General features: G+C 43.2%; 1 pseudogene; it reads right to left on the reverse strand.

Moving 5' to 3' along the window:
• Window positions 1–7,296: 7,296 nt before the first annotated feature.
• On the reverse strand, window positions 7,297–12,458 carry LOC133368758 (uncharacterized; annotated as a pseudogene).
• Window positions 12,459–12,972: the final 514 nt, after the last annotated feature.

The raw sequence follows: 12,972 nt of genomic DNA on the forward strand, positions 1-12,972 counted from the left end.
ACCAGGATATATTTGTGAGAAAATCTTTTATTTGTGTTAAGTGCAGTAATTTGATATTACTTATATGTTTATAGCATAAAGATGCTAGATGCTTAATACTGGATTGTACTTAAAGCTAAAAAATTACCATCTAGAAGCAGCTGCGTATATAGAAGTATTATTGTCAACTAGAGAAGCACAACAAGGATTCTGCAATAGAAAATGTATCATTCCTACCAAAGGCAGTTGAAAACATTAATAGACAGGATTTATTTATTTATTTATTACATTTATATACCGCCCCATAGCCAAAGCCAAAAATTGAACGAGAGATCCTCAGAAAGGTCACTAACAAACTGGTTATATGATGGCGATACACTGATGACGTCTTTATGGTCTGGACAAATGGTAAAGAGAACTTAAAACAATTTAAAAATTACATCAACTCTATCCATCTATTTTAAGTTTACATTTAAAGGAAAAAAATGATAATCCATACATCCCTTTTCTTGATGTCCTCCCCAACAATGAAAACAACAAAATAGCTACTGATCTCTACAGCACTCCCACTGATGCCCACACCTATCTAAACTGGAAATCCTGCCATCCTAATCATATAAACATTGTATATAGCTTAGCATTGAGAATCAAATACATTTGCAACAATGATGATAAATACCAGAGAAGGATCAGTGAATGTAAACAACACCTTCTTCTGAGAGGGTATCCTCCACATAATTATCGATTGCAATATCCACTGAGCCACCAGTCTGTTCAGAGAAAACCTCCTCCATCATAATGAGGTTTCAAACAACAGATTCCATTTGTGGTAGATTTCCATCCAGCATTGCTAGCAAACTCTGAACGTCTTGCTAGAGCCATCAACAAGCCTCCTGTTGTAGCATTTCACCTGCCTCCTAATTTACACAAACTATTAGTGAGAGCTGTGCATAAGCAACATATCAGTCATCCTGGATCTCATCCTTGTCACTCCAAATGCTGTATCACCTCTTTGTACCTCACGGAGACAGCTATTTTCAAAAGCACTAGGATGGGCAGAACATATTACATCAAACAGAACATCGCCTGCAGATCCTGCAATATAATTTATGTCATTGAATGCAAAAAACCAGAATGTCATATCAGATTCGTAGGAAAAACTACAACTGACCTATGCACCCACTTCAGAAACTGCAAATTGGCAATCTTGACCAAAAAAGTGGAGCAACCAATGGCAAAACATTTCGACACTGAGGGCCACAGCCTATTGGACTTTTATATAACAGCTACAGAGATGCCAACAGATCCAACAGCATTGACTAAGATGAAGAACTTTTAGATATACTCTCTGGACACATTGGCCTCACATTGCTTGAACCTGGAGGACAATACCACTATCACTTAGCTTCTGCAAATGAAGCCCCTCTGAGCATTCCATCCTCAAAGCTCTGTAATTGCCATCTTGGTAGCAGCATTTGTATGTTAGCAGCTGATGAAGGCGGAAGCTGTTTTGCTAGTAAAATAAAAACATGTGCTTTGTTAATCATAATTGTGTGTGTGCTCAATATAGAACCTTTTCTATATTGCTTATATTTGGTATTAGAGGGATAAACTCTAGCGGAAGGACAAAGGCATACTGCAGATGGTGTCACATTGTATGTCAAATAAAACATGGAGTCCAGCAAACAAGAAATCCCAAAGGGGCAGACTGTTTCACAGGATATGAGGCCCCAAGGATAATTTAGTACAGGTGAAATAGTATTGTCCCCCTCACCAAAATGCTCAGGGTGATCTTGAGATGGAGAACAAAATCAAGACGACATGCAAAAGAGGAAATGTTTTCATTATGGGTGGTTTCAGTTACCCTCAGCTACATTGGCTACATGTGTGTTCTCGGTGGGGACTGGTGACTCTGATGTCAGTGGGCAGTAAATTTGCTCTGGGTTTTAGTCTGAACCGTCAAGGAGCTGTACAAGGCACTGAAGCTATTTTGGGAATAGGTTTTAGCACCTTGGACAGCTCCTTGAAAGTTCAGACTAAAACGCAGAGCGGATTTACTGCCCCACTAACATCAGAGCCACCTGTCTCCGTTAGTGTTCCAGTTGCAATAAAGAAGTAACATTTCTAGATACTCTCAATGTCTGTACCTTAGAACAGTTGGCCATAGAACCAACCAGAGGGACAGCAACCCTGAACTTAATCTTAAGTGGTGCCCAGGACTGGTATGAAATGTAAGTGCCATTGAACTAATTGGGAATAGTGATCATAGCGCTGTCAAATTAAACATATGTGAGTGGCTGGGAAACCTTTTAAAAGCCTTTTCAAATGTGTTTTTAACAGAAAAGGCAGGCAGCACTAGAGCCCTCATTCTGCCTCATTTTTTAAAAAAATATTTGTAATAATTAAATTTCTATGCAGATTTGAAAAGGATTTTCATTTTATTATATTTCACTTTAAAATCCATACGGAAAGGGGAAATGACATCTGTCCCTCATCAATTCTTAGTCTATCCCCAGTCAAGAAAGTCAAAATGCTTAGAAACTCAGCTGGAATGTATTCTGCAGGTCCAGAAAGGTGCCAGCATGGTTAATGAGCACAGTCAAAGAAGTCATTCAAGGCAAGAAAGCTTCCTTCAGAAAATGAAAGTTTTGTCCAAATTGGGAGATCAAGAAGAAACCCAAACTTTGATAGAAGAAATACAAGCAGACAATAAAGGGTTCAAATATAATCAAAATTTGTGGAACACATTGTTAAAAACAAAGAACAGCAATAAAACATTCTTTAAATACGTCAGTAACAGGCGAACAGCTAGGTAGGTGGTTGGCTGGCAAGGGAGTAAAAAGGATAAGGAGGCTGTAGAGAAATTCTTCACATCTGTCTTCACGGTGGAAGACACAGGGCAAATCCCTGAACTAACTTAGCAAGAATCGGGTTTGAGGAACTGAGGCAAATATAATGATAATAGATTAAGTTCTAGGCCTTATTGACAAATTAAAAACTAACAAATCAAAGGGACTAGACGGCATCCACCTGAGAGTTCTCAAAGAATTCAGATGTGAAATTTCTGATCATCTAACAAGAATATATAGCTTGTCCCTAAGCTCATCCTCTCTGTCTAAGAACTGACAAGTGGCCAATGTAACACTGTTTGCTGGGAACCTGGGACCTTCTGTATGCAAAACAGATGCTCTACCGTTGAGCTATCACATTTCTTGGGCTGCATGCAGCCCACAGGCTGTGGGTTGCTCACCTGTGAATTAGACCCTAAAATGCCCTCCTATGTGCTGTGACAGAGTTTAAAATAATGTGCTGCTAAATGATTAATATATAATGCTTGAATTTTTAGAGTATGTATATTTTTCACCCGTAAGGCTCTCTCTCTCTCATGTGAAATAAGACAGAATAAGTCTTCTGAAAGTCACTAGAAGTATGCAGATTTATGCCGGTGAAGGATCAGACTTAAAAGCTTCCAAGTCTTAATTAAGTTGGTGTGCCATTCTTAACATATAATACTCTCAGATGAATTAATGTTTAAGCTCTTATCACCTGTAAGCTGGACAGCATGCATTTGAATAGAAAATTATTCTCTCTCTTCATTCTTGCACTACTTTAGCTTCCATAAAATAGTTGATCACCACCACCTCAGTTAAAGGCAACACAAATTCTTATGTTCTTGGGGTATGTGTTGCGGGATTTGCTGGTCCCACAAGAACAGACCCTGTGCCCCCATCCCCCAAATAATGATGGAAATAATCTAGCACTCTTCTGGCAAAGAAGGCAGATGAGTTATTCCTAAAATGTATTGCAATTCCCACTTTTATATTACAATGCAGTGGAGCCTGGCCCATTGGGGTATATGGAATACTGCCCCATTAACTTCAGCCAGCCACATTCTGACCTACAAGCCATCCAGGGGTGGAACTTCCTCCTCCTCATTCTCCATGATACCTTGTAGAACTTGCCAAGGAGGAGAATGGACTGCCTTCAAGTTGATTCCGACTTATGGGCCACCCTATGAATAGGGTTTTCATGGTAAGCAGTATTCAGAGGGGGTTTACCATTGCTTTCCTCTGAGGCTGAGAGGCAGTGACTGGCCCAAGGTCACCGAGTATCATTGGCTCTGGTTCCACTTACTGTTGGACTCTCTACCTTCCGCCATACCAGTCTCAATGGGCACCAGCCACCACTGCTGCACTGTGTCCAGCAATTCCTGGTAAAGCCACAGCCCTTCATAGCTGGGACTAACTATTAACCCATTAAGCTCTATGAGAGCAGAGTGGGTGGGAATACAAGATGACTAGAACATGCTGACCCTTTAGGTAATCCCATCGGAAAAATCCTTGATTGTCACTCCTCTATGTGGTATCTTTAATAGGGTGTCCATGTCTCCTACTTTACAGAGGAGAGCTGGCAGAGGACAGTTCCTCTACTTCAAGGCTGGTAAACAAAGCTTCTAGTGTATTACATTCTGGGGAAATAAAAAGAAATGACTACAACAACCATGGCCACCAGGAGGAGATGATCTGGGGTCAACAGTCCAATCTAAATCCAAGATAAGAGAGTTTGGATTGAGTGGATCTTGGGCTGTCCTGGCTGAGCCCTTGCTGAGTCAGAGATACATCAGAATAAGTCCCTCACCTCAGCTGAGCCACAGCTCAGCCATGGGTCAGCTGGCAGAACATGTATGTCCCCCAAAAGGCACATGCTGTGGGCATGGCAGGGGCAGGATGGGGGGAAGGAGAGCCTTATATCTATTCCATACCCCTTTCAGCTCAGTCACATTACCTAGCAAACGGGCAGAAAAAGGCTGGCAAATAAGTGATATAAATCAAATTCCTCTTGAACAGATTTTGGAATGAAAAAATGGAAATGGGCTGCCTTCAAGTCAATTCCGACTTATGGTGACCCTGTGAATAGGGTTTTCATAGTAAGCAATATTCAAAGGTGGTTTACCATTGCCTCCCTCTGAGGCTGAGAGGCAGTGACTGGCCCAAGGTCACCCAGTGAGCTTCATGGCTGTGTGGGGATGCAAACCCTGGTCTCCCAGGTTGTAGTCCAACACTCTAACCACTACACCACACTGGCTCTCCAAAATGAAATTGGAGAATAGGGGTAACTTACTCTGGTGTAACTTACTCTGGTGTAACTTACTCTGGTGTAACTTACTCTGGCTTTCTACAGTTAGGATTGCTCTGTTAGAGAATAGTGCCCTCCACAGGAGTTACCCCAGAATTTGCCTGCCCACATCTCATGCTGGCTCCAAGCCTGCATCTATTTGCCAGTCTGTTTGAAAGGCCTGTTCTGGGGAAGGACTGTAGCTCAGTGGCAGAGCCTCAGCTTTGCATGCAGAAGGTGCCCGGTTCAATCCCCAGCATCTCCAGGTAGGGCTGGGAGAGGCTCCCTTCTGAAACCTTGGAGAGCCGCTGCCAGTCAGTGCAGATTATACTGAGCAAGATGGACCCAGGGTCTGACTCAATATTAGGCAGCTTCCTATATTTCTGTGTTCTGTAAACCTTGCTTCATTGTTTTCATCTTCATCATCATCATTTCACTTTTATTATTTTATCTATAAAGCGCTTAATGTCATTATGCCTGTGCAGAAATCAAAAATTTAATGGCCCCTGGCTGAAAGCTTCCAATCTAAACTTTGCCATTAAAATCCATTCAGGAAGTTTAACTTCAAACCTATTTTATCCTTGTTGCTTATCCTCATTATTGGAGTTGCATATCTCAGTCATTAATACCCAACCCCTTCCTCCAAACTAATGCAGCTTAACAACAAGCGTCTTTCAGTCTGAAATTGTAACAGTCTGGAAGTCAAGCATAACTGCAGCCTGGGGGCATTTACATGCTGTTGTCCACCCCTATCATTTCACATTCAGTTAATCCACCCCTTTGAGGCGGGGGAATTTGTCTTGAAATGCTCAAATCAATTGACAAACAGCTGTTCCTCAGTTGCTTTGTGCCCTTTTGTAGACATCTACTTCCAGGACAAGAGAGAACAACAAATGCTTTCAAATTAGCATGTTTTCACTCTGGTTTCAAGGTCAAAGGACAAGATAATGTGTGACACAGGAATGGATACAAGCTCACACAGCCACAACAGGATAAATTCATAGGATGAATAGTTACACGTCACAACAGAGGGGGGATTGTTGCTTCTCCAGCTTCGAGAGGGAGCATCCTTGCCCCATCCCCTGCCATGATGAGGAAGTGTGACTTCTCCCTAGAGCAGGGATCAGTATACGAGTGGCAAAGTCAAAAGTGCAAAGTCTCTTCATGATAATCACAGCCACACCCCCTCCCCAGTGGCGTCACTAGGGTTGGTGTCATCCGGTGCAGTAACTCATGGTGTCACCCCCATGGACCTCCTCCCGTACCAGACCATACAGAATCCTTAGTAATGTTTTTTGTACTAATGTTACTCGTAAATCATAATTCCCGTATATCACTGAATGTAATAGCAATAGTAGTGACATAAACAACTAGCAAAATTAAAATTACACCTTTAAATTACAATATCATGCGCACAGCCTAAATGTATTTACATTTATACATAGTCTCATGTGGTTAAAGTGAAAATTCTGTAAGAAAACAATAGAGTTCGAAGTAAAAACGTTTAAGAAATACATCAAAATTATGTTCATTTTAACATTAAACTTTACTGTTACATGAGATACATTAATGGATTAGGTTTGCATAATCAATAATGGCCCAAATAATGTAGAAGTTGTAGACAAATGCATATGGAAATATACTCATAAATGAAATAATACCAAAAAAATAAACAGGAACAAATACACAAACATTTCAGCACTTAGTGAACATCTCGACTAAATCAGAACTTTCCTTTCCTGGCCTTCAAAGCTGTGAACTTGTGAATCACTTCATCGAAATCAATGCCTTTCACCAACTCACTTTCAATGGATAATATTGCAGGATCGGAAAGCCTTGACTGTCCCATGGTAGGTCGCAAATAGTTCTTTATAAGTTTCAGCTTTGAAAAGCTCCTCTCACATGAAGCCACAGACACACAAATTGTCAGAAATAATTTTAGGCTTAGTGAAAGGGTTGGGAGAGATTCTACGAAGTCCCATTCAGCTATGAATGTCAAAACGTTTAATATTGCCCAATCTTTGGCTTCTTCCAGATCAATCTCTGCTGCTTTCAGGTACCTTCTCAGCCTTGGTATTTCTATTAAAAGCTCACTCTCAGATACCTCATCATAGAAAGTGGTCAATTTTGGAATGGACACCTTTTACTCTTCTGCAGTGGCAGATATGAGACTCTTCGCTTGAACAGCCTCAAACATGGCTGCTACTTCTGGAGTTCAAAATGAAAGCGATCAATGCACTCAAGCATCGCCCTCTTATTTTCTTCTTGCAGAGTATGTCCAGCATCGCTTGCTTGCTCCCCTGCCATCCTCTTCTTGAACCTGGCTCTTCTCTCTACTGCAATTCCATATTCGTCTGATTTTAAAAGCGCCTGTTCAATTGCATGCTCCACTAGGTGACTGCACTCCTTGGGCAGAAAAAGTCTTAGCGCCTCTAGCTTTGTCACCACCTTCTCGAGAGTTAAGCCCTTAATCTGCAGGTACTGCTGTGTAGGATTAACTTCCTGAAGTACATCACACCAGAAGTACAGGTAGCACAGAAAAGTGAAATCACAGACAGCAGGCAAAAGACCTTGTGCTGCACCTCTTGTGTCCAAATTTTCATGTGGATCACAAAGAGCTTCAATCGCCGCCACAAACTTATCAAACTTTTCTTTAACTGGCTTAACTGCAGCATGATGAGCACTCCAGCATGTTGGTGATAGCCTTTTCACTGACACTCCAGTATGGTCAATTAACACATCCCATCGATGGGTGGAAGCAACAAAGAAAGAAAACATTCTCTCAAGAGTTCCAAAAAATGTGACACAGGATGCATTTTCAGCAAAAGAGTGCTGACCGCACAAGTTAAGCGAATGGTCCACACATCCTTTTAAAATAGCTTTCTTGTTCTTTCCCTTAAGGATGGCTTGTACACCTCCATGGATTCCAGCCATAGTGGCAGCATTATCGTAACCTTGAGTGCGGCACATCATTATGTCCAGTCCATCACTTTCCAGATTTTTAAGAATGTCAGAACTGAGGTCAGCAGCTTTTTTCCCCTTTAAAGGGAAAAATCCTAGAAATACTTTTTTTACTTCAACTTTCCTATTGTTGATTTTTACATATCTGATCACTTTGGACATCTGGTCAGTATATGATATGTCAGGTGTACTGTCGAACATGATCTCAAAGTACTTTGCAGACTTTATGTCCTTGACAAGCATCTCCTTCACATGATTTGCCAGGGCACTTATAAACTCATTCTGAGTTTTTGGTGAAAGATAAGAGACTGATACTTTAAGTTTACACGTGCTCCGCTTTAATCTCATTAGGTGCTCTTTCAGCACTGGATCATATCATATTTTGAAAGCATCTCAACCATCTCAAGAAAGTTCCCTTTATTCAATGAAGATTCATCTTCCTTGTGGCCACGGAATGCCAGATTCTGCTTGGCAAGAAACAATGTGATATCAAGCAATCTGTGCAAGATGTCCCTCCACTTTTTCTTCTCCATTTCCATAAAAGGAATAGTTTCACCGTCAATGGTTTTGTGCAGCCTAAGTCCTGCTGCCAATGTTTTCCACTTTTCAAGGCAACATAGGTGCTCTTTGGATGTCTCATGGTTATGTACTTTCGGGCTCAGTTTCCACCACTTCTGAAACCCAGTCACAAATTTGGATGTCGTATCTGTAGCACTAACGGCAAACAGTCAGCAGCAAAAACAGTATAAATTCTCGCTGACGAGTGAGTAAACCATCCATGACCGCAGAATTTTCTCTCCATTCGGCATCATCTTGTAAAACCACTCTTTTGAAAGCTGGCGCACATCTCCCTTAGCTTTTGCATCTTGCCTTGCCGCAACACTGAAAGGCCCATCTTTGTTCTGGAAAGAAGCACTTCCCCTTTTGATGATTTCCACCCGAAAGTGATCTGGAACTGGTATCTCCCAGGAAGAAACATCACATAAAATTTGCAAATCTTTCTTCTTAACGTCACTCATCTCATTTACAGTATCATGGCTAGAGTCACTTTCAGCACTCTCTTCTGCTTCAAATTCTTCCATTTCCACTCCTTGTTCTTCTGCTTCAAATTCTGACATCTCCACTCCTTGCTGTTCTGCAGAATGCATGCTAGCATCAGAAGAATCAGCTTTTTCAATTGGAGATTGACAAGCAGTGTCTTTTGATGAACCCTGGCCATCATCCGGTCTTTTGACATACTGAAGCATGGATCCAGCTAGTGTCTTGAGTGATTTTTTTCTTGCCTCTTTTGCTTTCCTTTGCTGGCATCCACTTGGACTCGTTGATTTATGCACTCCATGTGGCATGATTGAATATCCCTGCACAATAAAAAGGGTTGTTGGAAAGACTCACAGGAATGATGGAAAGACTCCATACACACACAGAGCCAGCTGTGGGATCGTCACACAAACAACCTAGAATATTTTTTTCCTTTTAACAAGGACATGCAAAAGATTGAACCCAGGACCTTCTGCATGCAAAGCACATGCTCAGCCTATCACTGAGATATAGGGTAGAAAAGTACTCACTGTTCTGCTGGTTCTAGTGCTTCTCCACCACTTTCTTCTGCAAATAAGAACATAAGAACATAAGAAGAGCCTGCTGGATCAGGCCAGTGGCCCATCTAGTCCAGCATCCTGTTCTCACAGTGGCCAACCAGGTGCCTGGGGGAAGCCCACAAGCAGGAACTGAGTGCAAGAACACTCTCCCCTCCTGAGGCTTCCGGCAACTGGTTTTCAGAAGCATACTGCCTCTGACTAGGGTGGCAGAGCACAGCCATCATGGCTAGTAGCCATTGATAGCCCTGTCCTCCATGAATTTGCAACACACAATACTACTCCCACCCCTTTTTACTGTAAAACCTGGTGGAAGCAGCTTTATCAGTTATTTTTTTAAAAAAACCTCAGCTTCAAAGAGATTTCACAACTGATTGGCTGATCAACCCTTTTCCCCTTGTGACCAATGGAAACACTCTGCTCTGGCAACTAGTGTATTCATGGCCTTCAGCTGCTGCCAGCCAAACCTACCTGACTGCTAAAGTCATCATCTAAGGTAGGGGTGGGACCAACAGCAATTTTTAAGAGGTCCATGCAGAAAAAATGGTGGGAAACTACTGGTATAGGGGGGTCGTTTCTGTATGTACCCCTCTCTGTTCAGGCAACCAAGAGGCATTAGAGTTCACAGACATGTCCCAGCCAGGATGCTCAAGGTGTGAAGTAGGGCCAGTAAAAAAAGAGGCCTGGGGATAATTCTGAGGGCCAGTTAGAGAGGCTTGGAGGGCCACATTTGGTCCCTGGGCCTGAGCTATCCTCCCACCCCTTCTAATGAGCAGCCACAAGTGAAACAGGCCAGGGGGTGCAGAAATCCTGATTCAATAGGTCCCCTTCCCAAGTCTGCACAGTTTTGTTTTGGCTTCAGAGTATCTCCAAATCAAGGATTACAGGGACAGAAGAGGCAATGTCATTTCCACACAGAATTGAACTGAAACCTATCTTTTTTTGAGAAATTAAGCACTGGGGATCATATTGCACCAAGTCTAACAGCAATGGTAAATTTCTATTTTAAAAAAGTGCCGAAGCTCACGGGTGCTTGCTAGCTCTGTACCCCTAAACCAAGGATGTTCTCAGTTTGTGTAAAGATTTTGTGTGGTTTGGGGACATGGGACAGGGTCTTAGGGGGTCTTAGACCTCTTACGCTTTTGGGAGCAGAATCCCAGCAGGGTCCCTGTGTCTTCAGCATCCTATGAGACAATCAGCATGAAAGGGGGAGTGTGTTAGCCACTGAGAAGAGTCTTCTAACATGCTTCCTTGTCCTTTCCTGCTGATTGGAGCCAATCAGAGTGAAAGGAAGTGAGTCAGCCATTGAGAAGACTCTTCTCAGCAGCTAACACTCTCTCCTTTCATTGGCTCCCAGGGACATCTGTTTTTGTGGGAGAAGGCGTTAACAAGGTTCTCATCCTCAACCCAGAAGCAAAAAAAGAATGAGCTGTGACAAACGTGAAGGGACCCTGCACTTCTCAATTTGCCACTATTCTACTGGTTAGCAACCAGTGTCAAAAGGCCTCTTTGAGGCAACAGGAATTCTTTCACAAAAAGGGAGTCTTACCCAATTAAGGAGGGGGGGAAAGAAGTGTGAAATTTGGCAAAAGAAAGAGGGAAAAGGCAAACAATAAGGGATGCACACACACAAAACCATTGAGCACAGCATAGTGCAAAACCCTTTTAAAAATGTGGGTCTTAGGGAAAGAGAGAATGAAAGGAAATGACCCATTCCTTTTGAGACAACCTGATACATTCCTGTGCCAAGGAAATGTCTTTAAGGATGGGGGCCCTGGTAATTGGCAACTCGACCATGGGATACATAGGTAGCTGGTCACTTTCCTGGCTGGTGTTATGGTTATGGATGCCATGCACTGTCCAAAATGTCAGGTAGATAGAGATGGGGAGGAGTTAGCAGTCATGGTGTATATCAGCACAAAGGAAATGGTTCCTTTACTTGGGAAGTTGGGGTTTGTGAGATCAATACAATGGGGGGGCAGACTGCCCTGGTGTATTCACCCTCCTGCTAAATTTGCACAGCTTCTCAACTCACTGGCCACCTTGATGCTTGATCATTGTGGATGAAATGCTCCCCTCATTCTGGTACAGAATATAGCCCTGATGAAATTCCCACATCTACTGTAACAGCCAATTAGACTTGGAGAGGCATCCTTTTAAAAGAAAATATACTAGGCTACACTGAATCCCAGTAAGTAGAATACCAACAGGCAGATTCCAGTCCATTTAGCCCCTTGGGGATGGTGATTTTTGCCAGTGGAGTGAACAATGGGCATTGATTAACAGCGCAAGCCAGACCTAAGTTCTGCCAGTTGAGAGTCGGGATTCAACAGAACTTGGGCTTTCCAGGTTCAGCTGGGGCTATGCAACATAAGTCCTTCACCCCAGTTCAGTCAGGGCTCAGCAGGCGGAACATAAGCCAAAAAGGGGGTACTCCAGGGGCATAGTGGATGTGGATCAGGCAAACTTACACCTATTCCAAACCCCTCTCAACTTGGTCACAAGTCCTAACAGCCTTGCAGAAAAAGGGCAGGGCCTCGGAGCTCTCTCGGCGTTCTCTCCCAGTGATTAAGTCCCGGAGTCTGGACCCTGAGGCCCCGCCCCACGGAAGATCATCCAGTCTGCCGGCGCCCTTCCCTCACGCTGTGCCTCCGATGACATCTTAGTGTGTGCGCCATGCCACACAGGCTGGGCAGGCAGCTCAGCTCTCCGCCTGCTGTCAGCGGCGTCCGCCTGTCCCGCTTCTTCCTGGACCTGGTGCCGCAGCCTAGGGGCGGGGCCGGGCGGCTCTGGTGTCACCCCCTCCATGGTGTCACCCGGGTGCAGCCCACACCCACCGCACCTGGCTGGTGATGCCCCTGCCCCCCTCCCTCCCTCCCTTTTTTTGCTGCTAGGTTGAGAATGAGATCCTTGTTAATGCCTTCTCCCACAACAACAGATGTCCCTAGGAGCCAATCAGCACAAAAGGGGAGAGTGTTAGCAACTGAAAAAGAGTCTTCTCAGTGGCTGAATCATCTCTGTTAACTCTAATTGGCTCCAATCAGCAGGAAAGGACAAGGAAGCATATTAGAAGATGCTTCTAAATGACTAACACACTCCCCTTTCATGCTGATTGGCTTGTAGGATGCTGGTGACATTGGAACCCTGCTGGGACCCTGCTTCCAAAAACATAAGGGGTCTAAGACCCCTCCACAACCCTGGAAAACTACAGCCCCATAGGGACAAACAAATATGTCCATCTTGGTTTTTCTCAGTTTCTCATTCTTCCAATCTTAAATTCTCAACATTTCTGCAGCACTTCATGATTTTTCAATTTTCATTC

The sequence above is a fragment of the Rhineura floridana genome, chromosome 12 (assembly GCF_030035675.1).
Source record: "Rhineura floridana isolate rRhiFlo1 chromosome 12, rRhiFlo1.hap2, whole genome shotgun sequence".
Classification (NCBI taxonomy): domain Eukaryota; kingdom Metazoa; phylum Chordata; class Lepidosauria; order Squamata; family Rhineuridae; genus Rhineura; species Rhineura floridana.